Source organism: Kogia breviceps, chromosome 9 (assembly GCF_026419965.1).
Source record: "Kogia breviceps isolate mKogBre1 chromosome 9, mKogBre1 haplotype 1, whole genome shotgun sequence".
Taxonomy (NCBI): domain Eukaryota; kingdom Metazoa; phylum Chordata; class Mammalia; order Artiodactyla; family Physeteridae; genus Kogia; species Kogia breviceps.
The window spans coordinates 79,178,697-79,195,620 of NC_081318.1; positions in this window are offsets into that span (position 1 = coordinate 79,178,697).

Here is a 16,924-nt window from a genome sequence, read left to right on the forward strand (position 1 = left end):
ATAGAATTTGTATAATTAAACATAATAATCTTTGAAGTTACTTAAATTTACACAGTTTAGAACAATTTAAACATTCAGAACAGACAACACCTATCTTTAAGTTATTTGAAATATATCTACTAATTCTAATCAAAATCACTTTGAATTCTGCATCATAAATGAAATTAAATTTCAATTGATTAGTTTTAAATGTTTTCATATCTATTTCCCAAATTACCTCATCTTTTCATCCACTTTTGAGAAAGAGAAGGAGAGATGGAGGAAGGAAAGGAGAAAAATTGAAAGAGAGAGAGAGATTAAATTTGGAAAGAACTTTTCTAGAAATATAAAGAAAGTTTTAAGTCTTTGCAATAAATTTTCTATGTTATTTTTAAAGAAAATGACCAATGCAAGTTTTAATTCAGCTGACTCCTAGTAAATCATTGCTTAATGAAAACAAGAACAGCAGAAAGTAAAACGTTACATTTGTTCTTAGTACATCCCGGTAGGAACTAGCCGACATCAGATTTGTCAATGTCACAACTTCCTTAGAGTTTCCAGGAGAATACCAGGATCAAAGAAAAGAAATAGATAAGATAAAGAGTTACAGTCTCTTTGCAATAGGAGTTTCCCATTTAAGTTTTACTTGTTACTATCATTTTAGAACAAGTTGAAAGTATGCTGGTTAGAAATGTTTACCCTGACACTAATGGAACCCCTTCTGACAGATATTTTATTGAAAAATTACATGGTGTGAATGAAAAAAAGAACTGTCAGGTTGGATCAGATATTCTGTATCTGCAGGTGCTTACTTGGCTCATATAATCTTCCCAAAGATATGTGGAAAACCTCATCTGTTCCAGAAGATTCTCTATTTTCTCAGAGAAGAGGCACATTTTCATTCTGTCAAACAAGTATTTAATCATAGTTTAAACAATATTTTATGTGTTAGAGTACATTTTTTTGACCAACATGATGGTTCCATGGTGATCAGTTTGATATAGAGATAAATGAAGTAATAAAACTTCCATTGTGTAAGCAATTTTAATTACTTTATCTGTAGTTGGTTTTTTTCTTTCTTTATTTTTTGGTTGTTTGTTTCATTTTACAGTATTTTGATTTGACCACTGTATTGTTATTAACTAGAAAATTGTGTTTGTGGCCTAGATTTTACCAATTTTTATAGTACATTTTTTTACCAGTTCAAATTTATTTACAGTTATAACCATATTATATTTTGCCTCTCCATTTCCTTCAAGTCACTCCTCCCTCACTCCTTAGTCATTGACTTTATTGCCTTTTCCTGGCCTCAGGACCTTTGTATTTATTGCTCCTTTGGTCATAAATACTCTTTCCCTAGATATGCACATGGTTTCTTCCTTCAGACCTAAGGTAGAATGTCACCAACTCAGAGAGGACTTCCCTGACCATCCCAAGCAAATTAATACCCACCCACCTTCTATCCTTTTGTTTTATAGCACATAACATTGCCTGACATTTTATTACAAGTTTGTATGTTATTTGGCTTATTGTTCGTATAAAATTTAAGTACCTTAAGGCCAGGCACTTTAATTATTTGTCAGTATTGCCTAAAATATTGTCTGGCACATAGTAAATACTCAATAAATATTTATGGAATTAATAAAAAAATGTCTACATGGTTTATGAACAATCAGTCCAGTTAAAGTTTATGAAGCTGTTCACGAAATAGTTAAAACTTTTGTAACATCAGGATAAGAGAAAATTCAAAGACATAAAAAGCAGAGGACCTTATATTTGTAACAAAACTTCCCTTTCTTGAGGCTTCCAGTAGTGAAATTCAGGAGATCAGAATGCTGAAATATTCTAACCCACCCCTCTGCAGGCCTTGAAGTGTTCATATGCAGAATATTCAACCACATGTTAGGTATGGCCACCATCAGCTGGGCTCAAGAGACTGGCAATGCCCCCAAAGTAAGTTGACCTCTAGACTGGCCATTAGAATTTCTTCTGCACAAGTCAAAGTGAAGCCCACACGTGGTATATGTTCCTCATGTACAGGCCATTACTGATGGAGGTCAGGGAGGAAAGACTCCCCCTATGTTAGTCTAAAGGTGTCCATCCGAAATCAAGAGGAATTCACCCATCGTTTGCTGTATCACACAGCACTATTATCAAGGGTCAAGTGGTCACCCTAAAGCCCTGAACACACCTGACAAAAACCTCACAACCATCCCTTTGCCCTCACTGACGTGCACAGCCTCATCCCTGTGGTTTGTCGTGGGAAAATGAGGATTTGACTTATCATGCCTGTTTTCTCCTGTTATGTCAGTAACCAGAACTTTCAAGTCATTGCTGATTCTCAAGGCTCTAATTCTCATCTTCAAATTCTGTCTGTCTCCTGATGCTCTTTCACAATGCTCTCTGGAACTCACCACCCAGACCTCTTTATTTTCACTTGCTTATGTGTGTTTTCTTCTTCTCTCTAAAAGAAGCCTAGTTCTTCCCATGACACTGTGTCTCATGCCCGCTTTCAAGAGAGTGCAATAGTCTTGTCACATCACTTAAATCGCTGGGATTGGAGGTAGGGTAATGTTCTGTCACTCCTCAGTGGCACTTCCAGCGCAGTCTCCTTCTTCCTCCCTAAATTCCCTAGCTGTGATCTCATGACATTGGTAGGTATCACCTGATACTCCTCTTTGTAGAAGTCTTCCACCAACCTCTGGTCACTTCCCCTCTTCTTTTAAGATTTTAACTTTAGCTTACTGTTACTCTCTCCAACTTCTTTCTTTCCAAACAGTATGGTAATTTTAATATTCAAAGAGATGACTCTTCAGAAACACTAGTCTCTCAGTTACTTGACTCCTCTCCTGCAAAGATCTCATTTTCCACCATGAAACAATTTCACCACCTTGTAAAGTATGTGTACAAGGAATATTGAACATGGTATTGACATTTGAGTTTCAATGTGTGCATATATATTTAGGGTAGTAAATTTTCTGTTTTTTATCTATATACCTATCATAAATCTTTTTGCTTAAATCAACTCTTAAGTTATCCCTAATACTATCACATAGTAAGGGATCCAAAGAAGCATGGGGGATAATGTGTTCTATATTTCTGAAAAAAATATTATTATAGAAATAGTCTATATTTCCCAAAAATGTACAGTAAAAGAAACAGGATTTGAAATAACTGTGAGAACACTACTTCTGTATTACTGTTGTTTTTATTGACAAATAAGATTAATATTGTTTAATAAGGCTAACACTTAGCTAATGAATCTCCATTACATTCTCTTTTTTTTTGAGATAATATGAGGTTTTTGGCCCAGATTTGAATTGTCTTTGTTTTGTTTTCTACATTGTTTTTATTATTTATTCAAATATGAAATAGTGAAAGACTAATGTTACAAAGCATCTATTTTAGTAAAATAAAACTATTCAAAGCATATTTAAAATTTCATATTTAAAAAGATTCAGTTATTTAAAATTTATATTTACTTTACATATATGCCATATTTTCTTTATTTGGGAAAAAAGAAAAAGCTTTTGTTAAAATGAAATCCTGTTACTTGCTAGCAGTGCCATGAAATTACTTCTTAGCTGCCTTGTCACTTTGAGCCTTTCATCATCAGTAGTGAAAAATGTTAATGACATCATAGCATTAGGGACAAATCAATAGAGCATGTTAGAGTTTCAACTAACTCTCAAATAAATCAGCTATTCTTTAGCAGAGTCAGAGACTAAATAGTGAATTATTTCAAAGTACCTCAAATCCAATTAGTGATTACAAATTGTCATTTGTTTGAAGGAGCCAGAGTGAAAAGGTTGTCAAATTCAGTGTCTGTTTCCCATAATACCTTTTCCCTTCTTAAATTACATTTTCCAATGCAAGGAATTAAAGTGGTTTGAAAAAAATTTATATTGACTTTTAAGCACCTGTTAATTAACAGTTAATTGTTTTATTTACATTGAATTCTAAGAATGACCTTGTTTATTTTTATAGGGTACTTACTATGTCCAGGTACTTAAACAGTTGGACTGAACAAATGTACCTCAGGAATTAAGAATTCTTCCTGGAAAGAGGTAAGAGATTTTTTGAAAATAGGCACATGTTTGTATGTTACTAAGTTTTGGTAAAAACTTAGATTTACTAGTACATTTCTTTGGCACATAATTTAGAAGGTAATTTCTAAAAATTAAGGGTATTTTCTGTTTTCACTTGTATAGTCGTCTACTCTGTGGAATGATTTGGTTATATGAGAGGGCTCCAACATGAAAAAAAAAAAAAAAAAGCCAATAGTGTTTAGGGAAGCCACATTACCACTTTAAAATGTCAAAAGCTGGATTGCTACTTTTTGCTCTTCTTTCTTTCTTTTTTTTTCTTTTTTTAAAAAGTTTGTTATACTTAGGAATTAGACTGGGTTTTCCATGTTCCCTGGGAGCCACAGAGCAGAGGTAGATGGTGTGTGGGCAGATTGCCATCCAGAAAGATCCTTTGGCTAGCCTGCCCCTTCTACATTTCCTGGACCACATACGGTTACTATCTATCAACTCGAAGCCATTCAAAAGTTTAAGTGCCAAACACAGAAGAAGGAGTCAGTTTTTAATGTGTTATGCTGTCTTAATTTTGACCTCAGATGTGAGAGAGTGAAATATCTATCACCTTTAAAATAAAATATGGTTAGGAAATCTGAATGTATGCATATTACTTTTTTAAAAACCCTCTTTAACTGTGATTGTTGCTCAAGAGTCATTTCATTGTATGAAGTAGGAAGAAAATTAACCAGCATTAGGCTTACCATTTCCACTGTATTATATATATTGCTATTAGAAGGAATGAACAAAGGAGTGAAAATATACACTAAACATCTATGAGTAGTGTAGGGGATTGGTAATGAAAAAAAAATTAAGTGTTTTTTCCCTTATGGGTCTTTGAATAGAATAAAATTCACTTATCCATTTTAGTTTAATTTTTATTTTAGTAAAACTAAAGATTTTCCAATTTTATTGAGTCCCTTTGGATTTAACTAGATGATTATGCCTACTTAGTGTGAACAACTACTTTTTTCCTTAGGTTTTTTTCATATTTAGTATTAAGAAAAATAATTTTATGAAAAGTATTTATATTATAATTGCTATATGGAAGCTTCACTTATATATGGAAATCATTTACCACATAAGGTGGAAATTCACTGACTTGAGGTGTACATTGGAATTGTTAAAGTTAATATCAAGTCAATATGGATTTTAAAGTTCTTATAGGGGATATATTTCATATCTTTAGTATTGGTAGGGCAATAAAGACTTCAAAATATGGCTTCTGTACTGCCAGTTCTCTAATACATACATATGCATATATACATGCATGTCAACATCTGTATGCACATGTATATATATTCATTTTCAGCTAGATTAATTTTTAGCCTTCCACAATACTAATTTCCTGGATGATATTTTCCGATAGTGCATCATGTACATAAACAGTAAATATTTGCTTTCTTTTTCAGCAAATAAGAACCTTCCAATCTTCCCATTACAATTGCCTCATAGGACACAAATAAAGGAGGCATGGTTCACAAAGTAAATTTCCTGGGTCCTAATTAAAATCTGTCCCAAAATTATGAAGGCCAAAGTCATATGTAGACTTGATTTCTATGTCATTGCTATCATCATCTTTAATGTATACTTGACAATCAAGCCAGTTTTTCAAAATTAATTTGTAAAAACATCAGCAGTCCATATGGATGAGTCTTAAATCACTGAATGCAATTAACAATGTACACATTGGATTGAAATGAGACAGTGACTGGTTGTCAACTCATGAATATTTATAAAAGCGTAGTAAATTCACCAAAAATCTGATGAAATTTACTTCCAGGTATTGCATCTAATAGAACTATTTGCAGAATTGAACTTATGATTCTAGGCTTTGAGTGATACAAACACAAACTAGGGTAGATAAATATCAGTTTGTTGGGAAATGCGATCTGCCCATCCCAAAGTGGGAGGCCTGAGACCTGTTTTTTATCAGTATCCATTTCAGTGACAGTGCTACTTTATCCCTTATTTTCTCCTTTTTATTTTTTCTTTTTTAAACGGAAGCAACTTGAAGGAGAATATCTGCATGTAAATTTATTAAAAATATTTAATATAAATAATTATTTTAAAGAGTAGACAATCAATGTATTTTTTTTTGTCCTGCTAATTCTATTATTTAATGGCTTATTTGCTTAGTAATTATTTTAAAGAGTAGACAATCAATGTATTTTTTTTTTGTCCTGCTAATTCTATTATTTAATGGCTTATTTGCTTAGGGAATAAGATCTACGGCATTTTTTTCCTCTCCTGAATCTGAAAACAGTTCTGCAAATATAGACTGTTTCCTAGGCATGGCTTCATATAAGTTTGATTCTAAACAAATTCTAGATTGAATATATACAAATACCTTACTAGGGAGCTCATGACAAAAATTTTAAGCATCCATAAAAAAAGTAGAAGTCAGTTAAAAGAGACTGTAGTTAAGACAAAGATGTGCTTATTTTGGAAGAGAGGAATATGAGATAAAATTCCACATTAACTAAAAAAGAATAATTAAAAAGGTATGGATAAGAAGGAAGAAGATACAAATCAGAATGCTAAGGAGATTAAGAGTAGTATATATAATTTGTTATTCCATTCAAAGTTCATTCTCTTATGACTACTGAATAACTTTGGTCTGTTTTGTAGGAAGTTCTCATATACTAGAATGAAATTATATTCCAGACTCACATAGTTCTAGATTTTCAAGCTGAATTACTGTGTGGACTTGAGAAAATTACCTTGCTTTTATCTAATTATCTCATTTATGTTTTGGGACTAACAATACCTAATTTTACTTGCTTACATTTTTTTTGCTTACATTTTTTACATATTTTGAAGCACTTTATGATTTATTTTAAAACGATTTTTGAAATGTACAGTATAGTTTTCCCTTTCTTTGAATACTTTTTAAAGTACTTTTTAATTTACCTTATCTTTCAAAAGAGTTCTACTTTTTTCATGGATATTTAAGTATGTCATTTTTCTACTCTAGATCGTAAGCTTTTTTAAGGTGAAAAATATTTTTTATTCTATATGCCCCCCACCACCAATTTAAGGAACAGACAATATTTATTTAGTGAGTGACTGAAGGAAAGAGTATGAACTTTTTATATAAATAAGTTGCTGGTGAATTGAGTCGAAACAAAACCATTTAAAACGTTTAAAATTCTGTAAAGGATGTCAATATTTAATAGATAAAGGCTTTTAAAAAAATGATGAATAACTCAAAATGTTCCTGTATTAATTTACCTGTTATTTAATTTTGATTGTTGAATAGGTTCTCTTAGCTTATAGCATATTAGTATTTCAATATTGAATATTGAATAGTATTTCAATATTGAATATTGAATAATATTCAATATTCACTTCTAAGATTTTTCAAGGAATTAAAATATTTTTTTCCTTATCAGAGAAGTCCTTAGACATTTTTTAAAGAAAAAGAGAAAGGTGAGCTAAGAAAATCATGCTGGAACTGAGCTCCTACTTAGTTGTACTGACAAGAATCTTGGTGACCTGGTCAACTAGGAAGCTCTTACCTCATTACCCTGGCCACATATTAGTGCGCACAGAGTCAGAAGGAATACTTAGAGGCATGGCTTTCCTCCTGAGGGAATCTAGTACATGCCTACCTTCCTCTGCACTCAGTGAGGGTGGGATCGGAGTGGCCACGAGTAGGAGAGGAATGTTACCTTTTAAATGTTACCTTTTAAAGTTTTTCTTTAAAAAACTTCATTGTCTGCATGTTTGCACAAAGTCTGCTTCAGATTCAGACTGAGTCATTTATTTTTCTGGCTTATAATTCCTTCTTTCCCTAAACTGTGATTTTTTTTTTCTTCTATCTTTGATAATCTGTGCTAAATGATTTTAGGTCCTCAGAATTTCTCAGCCTGCAGGGACTTAGGAGATCATTTTATTGTTGACATAAGGAAACCAAGGCCAAGAAAAATTTAATACAAATTACAGAGATTAAGAACATAAACTCCAAACTCTCATTCTACAGTTCTTTTATTTATATCATCATATCTTGCTTCCAAAATACTGCTTTTGCTGGATTTTCTTCCTTATTCATTTTGGGATTGTCTGTTGACAGTTTCCATTATTTATCAGCGTTGTCTTCAACTGCAATTGATATTTGTGTGAACAAAATAAAGAGGTGACATTCTCTTCTTTCACAAAGAGAAGTCTGTCAGTGGGTGGAAATAACTGAGCAAAGAAGATTGCGTAATAAGAGAAAGACATATGTACTACACTACCTCAAGGAACAACTCTTTCGGGGGAATGGAATTTTATGGCTGGTTAAATATATGTCTCTATATATGTGTCTACATATATATATATAAATATATATATATATCTATATAAATATTTGCCTATATATATGGCAAAATGCTACATAGAACAGTTGTCTCTGTTAAACTCTTTGAGATGTGTACAACTTCTTTGGGTGAAGGCTCTCTGTCAGTTTATTTTTCCCTTACTAACTTTACTGAGGGAATAATTTAGGTGATAGAAACTGCACCCGGTTTAGGGCTCAATTCTATGAGTTTTGACATTGCTGTACACCCATGAAACCACCCGCACAAGCAAGGTATAGAGTATTTCTCCACCCTGACAAGATTCCTTGTGACCTTTTACTTTTTTTGTACTATGCATTAGTTTGCATTTTATATGAAGTAAGTATACATATTTGTGTGTATTTTTTTTACTTAGCATAATGGTTTAGAGATTTACTTGTTTGTATCAGGAGTTCATTTATTTTTTTTTTGCTGAACAGTATTCCATTGAATGGATACACATTGGTTTATTCACTTGATGGTGGATATTTAGTTGTCTTTAACTTTTGACTTTTCTTAATTTTCTCTGAGCATTTGTGTGCAAGCCTTTGTGTGGACTGCGTTTTCATTTCTCCTGGAAAAATATGGAGGATTGGAATATCTGAGTTATTGGGTAGGTGTTTGTTTAATTTTTTAAGAAATGAAAAACAGTTTTCCAGAGTGGTTGTACCATTTGGCACTCACCTGATCAGTGTATGAGAATTCCCATTGCTCTGTGTCATGGGTCTGCAAACTGTAGTTCTTGAGCCAAATTCAGCTGTACTTATAAAGTTGTAGTGGAGGAGAGGGTGTGGAGAAAAGGGAGCACTCTTGCACTGTTGGTGGGAATGTAAACTGATACAGCCACTATGGAGAACAGTATGGAGGTTCCTTAAAAAACTACAAATAGAACTACAATACAACACAGCAATCCCACTACTGGGCATATACCCTGAGAAACCCATAATTCAAAAAGAGTCATGTACCACAATGTTCACTGCAGCTCTGTTTATAATAGCCAGGACATGGAAGCAACCTTAGTGTCTACTGAAAGATGAATGGATAAAGAACATTGGCACGTATATACAATGGAATATTACTCAGCCATAAAAATAAACAAAATTGAGTTATTTGTAGTGAGGTAGATGGACCTAGAGTCTGTCATACAGAGTGAAGTAAGTCAGAAAGAGAAAAACAAATACCATATGCTAACACACATATATGGAATTAAAAAAAAAAATTCTGAAGAACCTAGGGACAAGATGGGAATTAAGACACAGACCTACTAGGAAATGGACTTGAGGATACGGGGAGGGGGAAGGGTAAGCTGGGACAAAGTGAGAGAGTGGCATGGACATATATACACTAACAAATGTAAAATAGATAGCTAGTGGGAAGCAGCTTCATAGCCCAGGGAGATCTGCTCGGTGCTTTGTGACCACCTAGAGGGGTGAGATAGGGAGGATGGGAGGGAGGGAGATGCAAGAGGGAAGAGTTATGGGGACATATGTATATGTATAACTGATTCATTTTGTTATAAAGCAGAAACTAACACACCATTGTAAAGCAATTATATTCCAATAAAGATGTTAAAAAAAAAGTAAATTTCAACCCAGAATTCTATATACAATGAAAATATTCTGTAATGTAGGAGGCAAAATGAAGATATTTTGAAATAAAAGATAAGTAAGAGAATTCATTGTTGGCAGACCTGTACTTCAAGGATTGCTAAAAAAAAAAAAGTCCTTCAGACTGAACAGAAATGGTACCAGATAGGAATTTGGCACTTTAGGAGAAAATAAATAGCATCAAAATTTGTTAAATATCTGGATGATTGTAAATTTCTTCTAATTTCTTTAAAATACATATACTATTTAAAGGAGAAAAAAAAAAAGTTGTAGTGGAACCTAGCCACACTCATTTGTTTATGAATGAGCTGCTTTCATGCTACAAAAGCAGAATTAAGTAATTGTGACAAAAACCATATGGCCCTCAAAGCTTAAAATATTTACTATCTTGTCTTTTAAACAAAAAGTTTGCTGATCCCTGCTCTGCAGCCTTGCAAAATTTCATGTTGTCAGTTTTTAAATTTTAGCCATTTTCATGTATATGGAATAGTATTTCAGTGGGGCTTTAATTTGCATTTCCCTCATAACTAATGATATTGAACATCTTTTAATTTATTTATTTGCCATCTGTATATCTTCTTTTCTAATATAGCTATTGAAATATTTTGCTAAATTTTTTATTTGGCTTTTTGTCTTATTAATAATTTTGAGTTTTAAGAGCATTTATATAATCTAGATACAAGTCCTTTTGTAGATATATATGTTTTGTGAATATTTTCCTTCACTTTATAAATTTCTTTTTCATTTCCTTAAGTTTCTTTTGAATAGCAAAAATTTTAGTAGGGATCAAGTACAATATATGATTTTTTTTTTCTTTTATGATTGTTGGATATTAAATCTTGCTTACTCCAAGGTTACATTTTGTTCTCCAGTATTTCTTCTTAGGGTTTTACTGGTTTAGTTTTGAAGGACTATGACCCATTTGGGGTCAATTTTTGCATGTGGTGTAAGTAAATGTCAAGATTAATCTTTTATTAAATGTCAGTGTCTAGTTGTTCTATATGTTGAAAAGACATGTTTTTCTCCATTGACTTATCTTAGGAAATGCATCAAAAATCAGTAGCCTATTTCTGGATTATCTAATTTTCTCCACTGTCTACCCTTTCGCCAATAACACACTGTCTTGATTTTTGTATTCTTTTTTAAAAAAAATTTATTTATTTTATTTATCTATTTTTGGCTGCATTGGGTCTTCATTGCTGCGCATGGGCTTTCTCTAGCTGTGGCGATGGGGGACTACTCTTCATTGCAGTGCGTGGACTTCTCCTTGTGGTGGCTTCTCTTGTTGTACAGCACAGGCTCTTGGTGTGCAGGCTTCAGTATCGTGATATGTAGGCCCAGTAGTTGTGGATCACAGGCCCTAGAGCGCAAGCTCAGCAGTTGTGGGGCACGGGCTTGGTTGCTCCGTGGCATGTGAGATCTTCCCAGACCAGGGCTTGAACCCATGTCCCTTACATTGACAGGTGGGTTCTTAACCACAGTCCCACCAGGGAAGCCCAATTTTTGTAGTCTTAAAATTAAATTTTATTAGATGACCAGCTCAGCTATATTTTGAATTTTAAAATTTCTTTGGTTCTTCTAGGTGGTTTGCTTTCTCATAAAACATTCCACCCCCCAAAAAAAGCCTCCTGAAATTTTAATTAGGATTTTGTTGAATTTATAAATCAACGTGTGTTTCTTTAGACATCTCATTATTATTGATGTTTAATTTCATTGTAGCCAGAGAACTTACTCTGATATCAATCATTTAAAATCTACTGAGAGTTGTCTTAAGGCCCACTGTATGTGTTTCATACTGCATTTTAGAGTCACTATGTGTTTACTGATCTATTTTTGTCTAGTGATTCTAATAAAATCCCTTACTATGATTAGTCAATTTTAATTTTCTTCTCTTCCTTTAGTTCTGTCAATTATTGCTTCTTGTACTTTATGGTTCTTTTATAAGCTCGTACACATTGATGCTCAGTATGTCTTCCTGCTGAATTGCCCCTTTCATCATTATGTACTGTTTCTTCTTATCTTTGGTGATGCTTTTGCCTTGATGTCTACTTTAGATGATATTAACATGGTCAACCCAACATTCCTATGCTTAATATTTGCATCTATTTATTTTCAAGTCATTTGTTTAATTAATGCTGAAGTTGAGCATTTAATGCATTCTGATTTCTGTTCTTTTGTCACATATATCCCACCAGAAAAGGAAAAGCTTTTAGGATCTTACATTTGTCCCTGATATTCTGACATGTAGTTATGTCAGATTTGGGATTTGTTTTATTTTGTGATAATTGCACTAAGCACTAAGCAGACCCTTTTAATCTGAAGACTAATGCCCTTCAGTTATGGGAAATTTTCTTGATATATATAAAGATCTTTATACCTTTATGTCTATATATAGATATATAAATACAGATAGATTGATATACATGTATAAAATAATTACTGATATATAAAAAAATAGATATGTGAAATATATATAAGAAATTATATATAATATATATAATATATAGTATGTATTTCTTCCCTGAGTTTTCTGTCTTTTTGTTCTGTTAACCCTAAAAATCTGATAATTGACTGCTTTAATTGATCCATTAATTTTCTTTAACCTATATTCCTCCATTTTGTGTTCTTGCTGTCATACTTTGTGGGAATTTTTCCTGGTTTTGTCTTCCAACCATTGTATTATAGTTCCTATTCCATTTATCATAGTTTTAAATGCTAAGAGCTCTTTTTTGGTTCTCAATTTCTTTTTTCTTATAGTCTTGTTGGTTTGCTTATTTATTTTTAATAAATATGTTTTCTTATTTCTGGAAAATGTTCATTATAGTTTTGAGATGTTCTTCATGTTTTCATCATTTTTGTTTTCTCCTAGTTCTTTCAGTTGCTATTTTGAGGATTTTTGTTTTCCATTCATGTTGTCAGATTTCCTCTTGAGTCAGGTAATTCTGAGCTGTCCATTGGTAAGATATCAAACCATTTTTGGAAGCATTGTATGGGTAGGATCGGGGTGGGAGGGATTAGAGTGTATTTTGTGGATCATTAGATTGCACTTTGTATTGAAAGGTAAGCAAATCAGTCTTTTTGCAGAGGACCACCAAATGATGATATGTGGGGTACTTTCTCTCGTGCTTTTAAATTTTTCCAATAGTTGGCAAAGGGAAAATACTGAAATTGATCCTTGATATTTGGGGAGCAAAATGGGGGAAATGTTGATCTCCTGATTTTTATCCTGAGCGCTCATCATCTCCCAGTTTCCTTAGAGTGAGTGGGTTTGCTTTTCTTCAGAGGTCTCCTAACTCCACTTTGTCAAGTTTATTCAAATTCCTTATCCCCAAATTTCCTTAAAGTCTTATATTGCTGTGATCATTTTTATCATTCTCTTGGTCCTAGTGGATGAATATTTCTGTTTCCTTGTTTGTTATCTCTCTTATAACTTTACTGTGGCTAAGGGAGGGAGAAGAGATGGATTTGTATGTTTAATCTTCCTGGTTTAATTGGAATTCATATTATATTCTTAACAAATAATCAGATAAGATATTGTTTAAATAGATTTATAAACTTAAATATGATTATAGATGATGGTGATGTGTTTCCAGAAGTTTGATAGGCAGAAGAAAGAATTTCCTAAGTTTCTCAGGAACAGATATCTAGACCAATGATTAATTACACTTTCCTCCCTTGTGGCCATATCTTGAGAATCATTTTATAACTTATTGGCACCTTTACTATATGAAGAGAAGAAAACTCACATGTCTCCATTCTAATACATACTAAGAAATTTTACTAAGAGATTCAGTAGAGGAGGGATTGGAAATTGTTGGCTAAAATGATGCTTAGAGATTATCTGCAGATTTCATTACTCATGTTATTTCTGTTCTTCTATTACCATAGATAATTGACTATAGCTTAAGTGGGAGTATAGACTAAAATACAGTTACAACTCATCTGGGTTTCATCAAAACAGTATCCCTGTTGGGACACAACTGGACTTTGAAACAAGTTATGTCTGGAAGTACTACCCAGAGTCATCAGAGATTTGCCTGAGGTCTGAGACAGTTGCTGTGGAAACTATCCCACTCCACTCTTCTTTAGTGAAACCTCAACCAACAGCAGTTAGCCAGAACTGAAAATAACAAAAAGTGCAGAAATAAGCAAAAAGAAACAGGTATTAACATTAGTTGAATTTGTAGACTGTTGTACATAGATCCATGCAGATTAGTTATTATGAATGGAGTTTCTGGAACAATTAATTTTAGTCAACACTATAAACATTAAGGCTCAGATCCTCAAGTTTTTGAGGAATTTTGTCCCACATCATTCTAAACATGTGGTCACAAGTTCCTTGAACTTTCTTTGTTAAGCACAATTGTGTTTTGTTTCTAAAAGTGAAGTTAAAAAAATTCAGACCAAAACATAGAATTAATTTTTAATCAGAAAAGCAGAGACATTCAGATGAAATTATTTAACAGTCTGTATTTTAAGTAGTGCTTTTCAAAATATTATTAAAAATCTCAAAAAAGTATATCAAACGGTATTCAGAAAGCCATCTTACTGAGTAATATAACAACTGACATGATTTGAAATGGTGTTAAAGCTGTAAATACACTGTCAAATTGTCAAATTGTGATATTTTTTGGTGGGGGAGTTGGGAATTTTGAAGTGAAAATACATTTTTTTAGATGATGGCATTTAAAAGATTGTTCACCCAACAATACTTACAATACTAAATTCTCCTTGTATAGTGATTAAAAAGCTATCAAAAGGAATATGGGGATACAAAGATGAATAAAATAAAAGCATGTTTAATCATAAAGTATTCCCAGGATATCTAAGATCAGTCACATCAATAGAAAAATCAATTGCAGTTCTACGATTATTTAAGAACACCCCAAATTTCCTTATTAAGCAGTCAAGAAGTCCCTCTACACAATGACAACTATAACTTGCTATGTAGACTGCCATTCTGCCATAGATTCAGTTGGTAAGGAAACAATGATATCAAATGGATTGAAACACATTGCTATTACCAGGTAATATTCAAAACATATTCATCCCTTACCATGAAACTCATCCAATTTTTAAAGTAGTGGATGAGTGTCATGCTCGAATTCATAATTAAAAAGAAGATACACATGTTAAAGTGGCTATTTTGAAGGAACTACATGAAATGGTTTTATCAATTGGTCTGCCATAATGCCTAATTTCAATCTCATCCATTCATCTAGCTAACTCCATATAAACTTTCACATCTCGGCTCAATACTACTTCCATAAGAAAAGCCTTCATGTTTTACAGTGTTGTCATGCTTAAAACTTCTTGTTCAATGCTATCTTTTATATGTTATATTTTCTATTAAGTTAGTGATTGTGATTCTCTATTTACTGTTTTATTCACTAGTAGTTGCTCAGTTAATATATTTATTATCTGATTAGTTGAGCTTATATTTAAACATTATATATTTTGCTTAATTATTATTATGGTTTCTTACTGCTTTCAGTAAAATTTGAGAATACCTATGAAAGTGACTTTCACTTATGGATTTATGGACATGTATGAATTATCCAAACCATGATAATGACTGTTATATCATAAGCTTTTGCAAAGCTATCCTAAATGTATTGTTGACTTATTTTCAAAATCATAATAAAAATCCTTGATTATAACCTACATTTAAGTGCAACCAAGAAGGGGTACACTATATAGTAAAAAAGAAATTAAAAAAAGATGTCTAAAACTTTGGCTTGAGTATCAGAAGGAATTAATTACAATTCTTTACTTACTAGTTGCTTCATTTTACCAAAGTTAGAACAGGAAGAATTTTAAAAAATTATTCTGCACAATTCTTTTAGGTATAAGAATGAAAGAAGTGAGGAGAGAAAAGCACAATGATTTGTCCCAAATAACCAGAGTCAATAGAAAGCATAGATATAGAAGACAAATTTTTGAAAGCTATAAACACACTTTTTCTACTGCAAACATGTGGACTTCATTTTAGTTATTTCCCTCCTTAAGAACTGTGTTCTTTAGAAAAGTTGTGCCTCAAGCAAAAAATAAATGATAGCATTCATGTTTCGTGAATGAAGTAAAATCTTTACCTCTATAGCCTGGTCACTTAATGTAGGAATATCCAACAAAAATAACAAACCTAATGCCACTCATTTAACAACAAAATGATACTGTCAGCATTTTGATTAATGTCTTTTGAATCAAGAGACTATTGCCTTATAGATAAATTCTAGAACAATTGCTAGTCTAGACTCTGAAGTTGGATGGAGGTGCCTTCTAAATTAAATCCTTTCATATCCCACAGGCTGAGATCATGCACATCTGAGATGTGTTAGTTGAAATTCCACACAATCCTCAGTTGCCAAGTTTGCATGGAGTGAACATGATACAAAAAGCAAAGAAGCTAAGAAAAATTAACATTAAAAAATGAATATTATACAAAGGTCCTACACACAGCAGTGAGACGAGAAGGGCCCCTAGCATTCTCCATTCACAGATTTAAACCTGAAGTTGAACTATTCTTAACTCCAAGAAGAAACTCTGAAGGTAGGGAAAAGAGTTTCAAGACTGAGCAACCAAAAGTGAAATAAGTCAGACAGAGACAGACAAATACTATGTGATCTCACTTATATGTAGATTGTAAAAAGCTGAAACAAAGTAGATTGGTGGTTGGTAGGGATTGGGGGTGGGTGAAGTGAGGAGAATTTGGTTAAAGGATACAAACTTCCAGTTACAAGATGAGTAAAGTTCCGCGGATCTAATGTACAGCATGGTGTCTATAGTTAACAATACTTTATCGTGTACTTGAAAGTTGCTGAGAGTAGATCTTAAATGTTCACACACACACACAGAGTAATGTGAGGTGAGAGCTATGTTAACTAGCTTTATTGTGATAATCATTTCACTATACATATGTGTATAAACTCATCATGTTGCA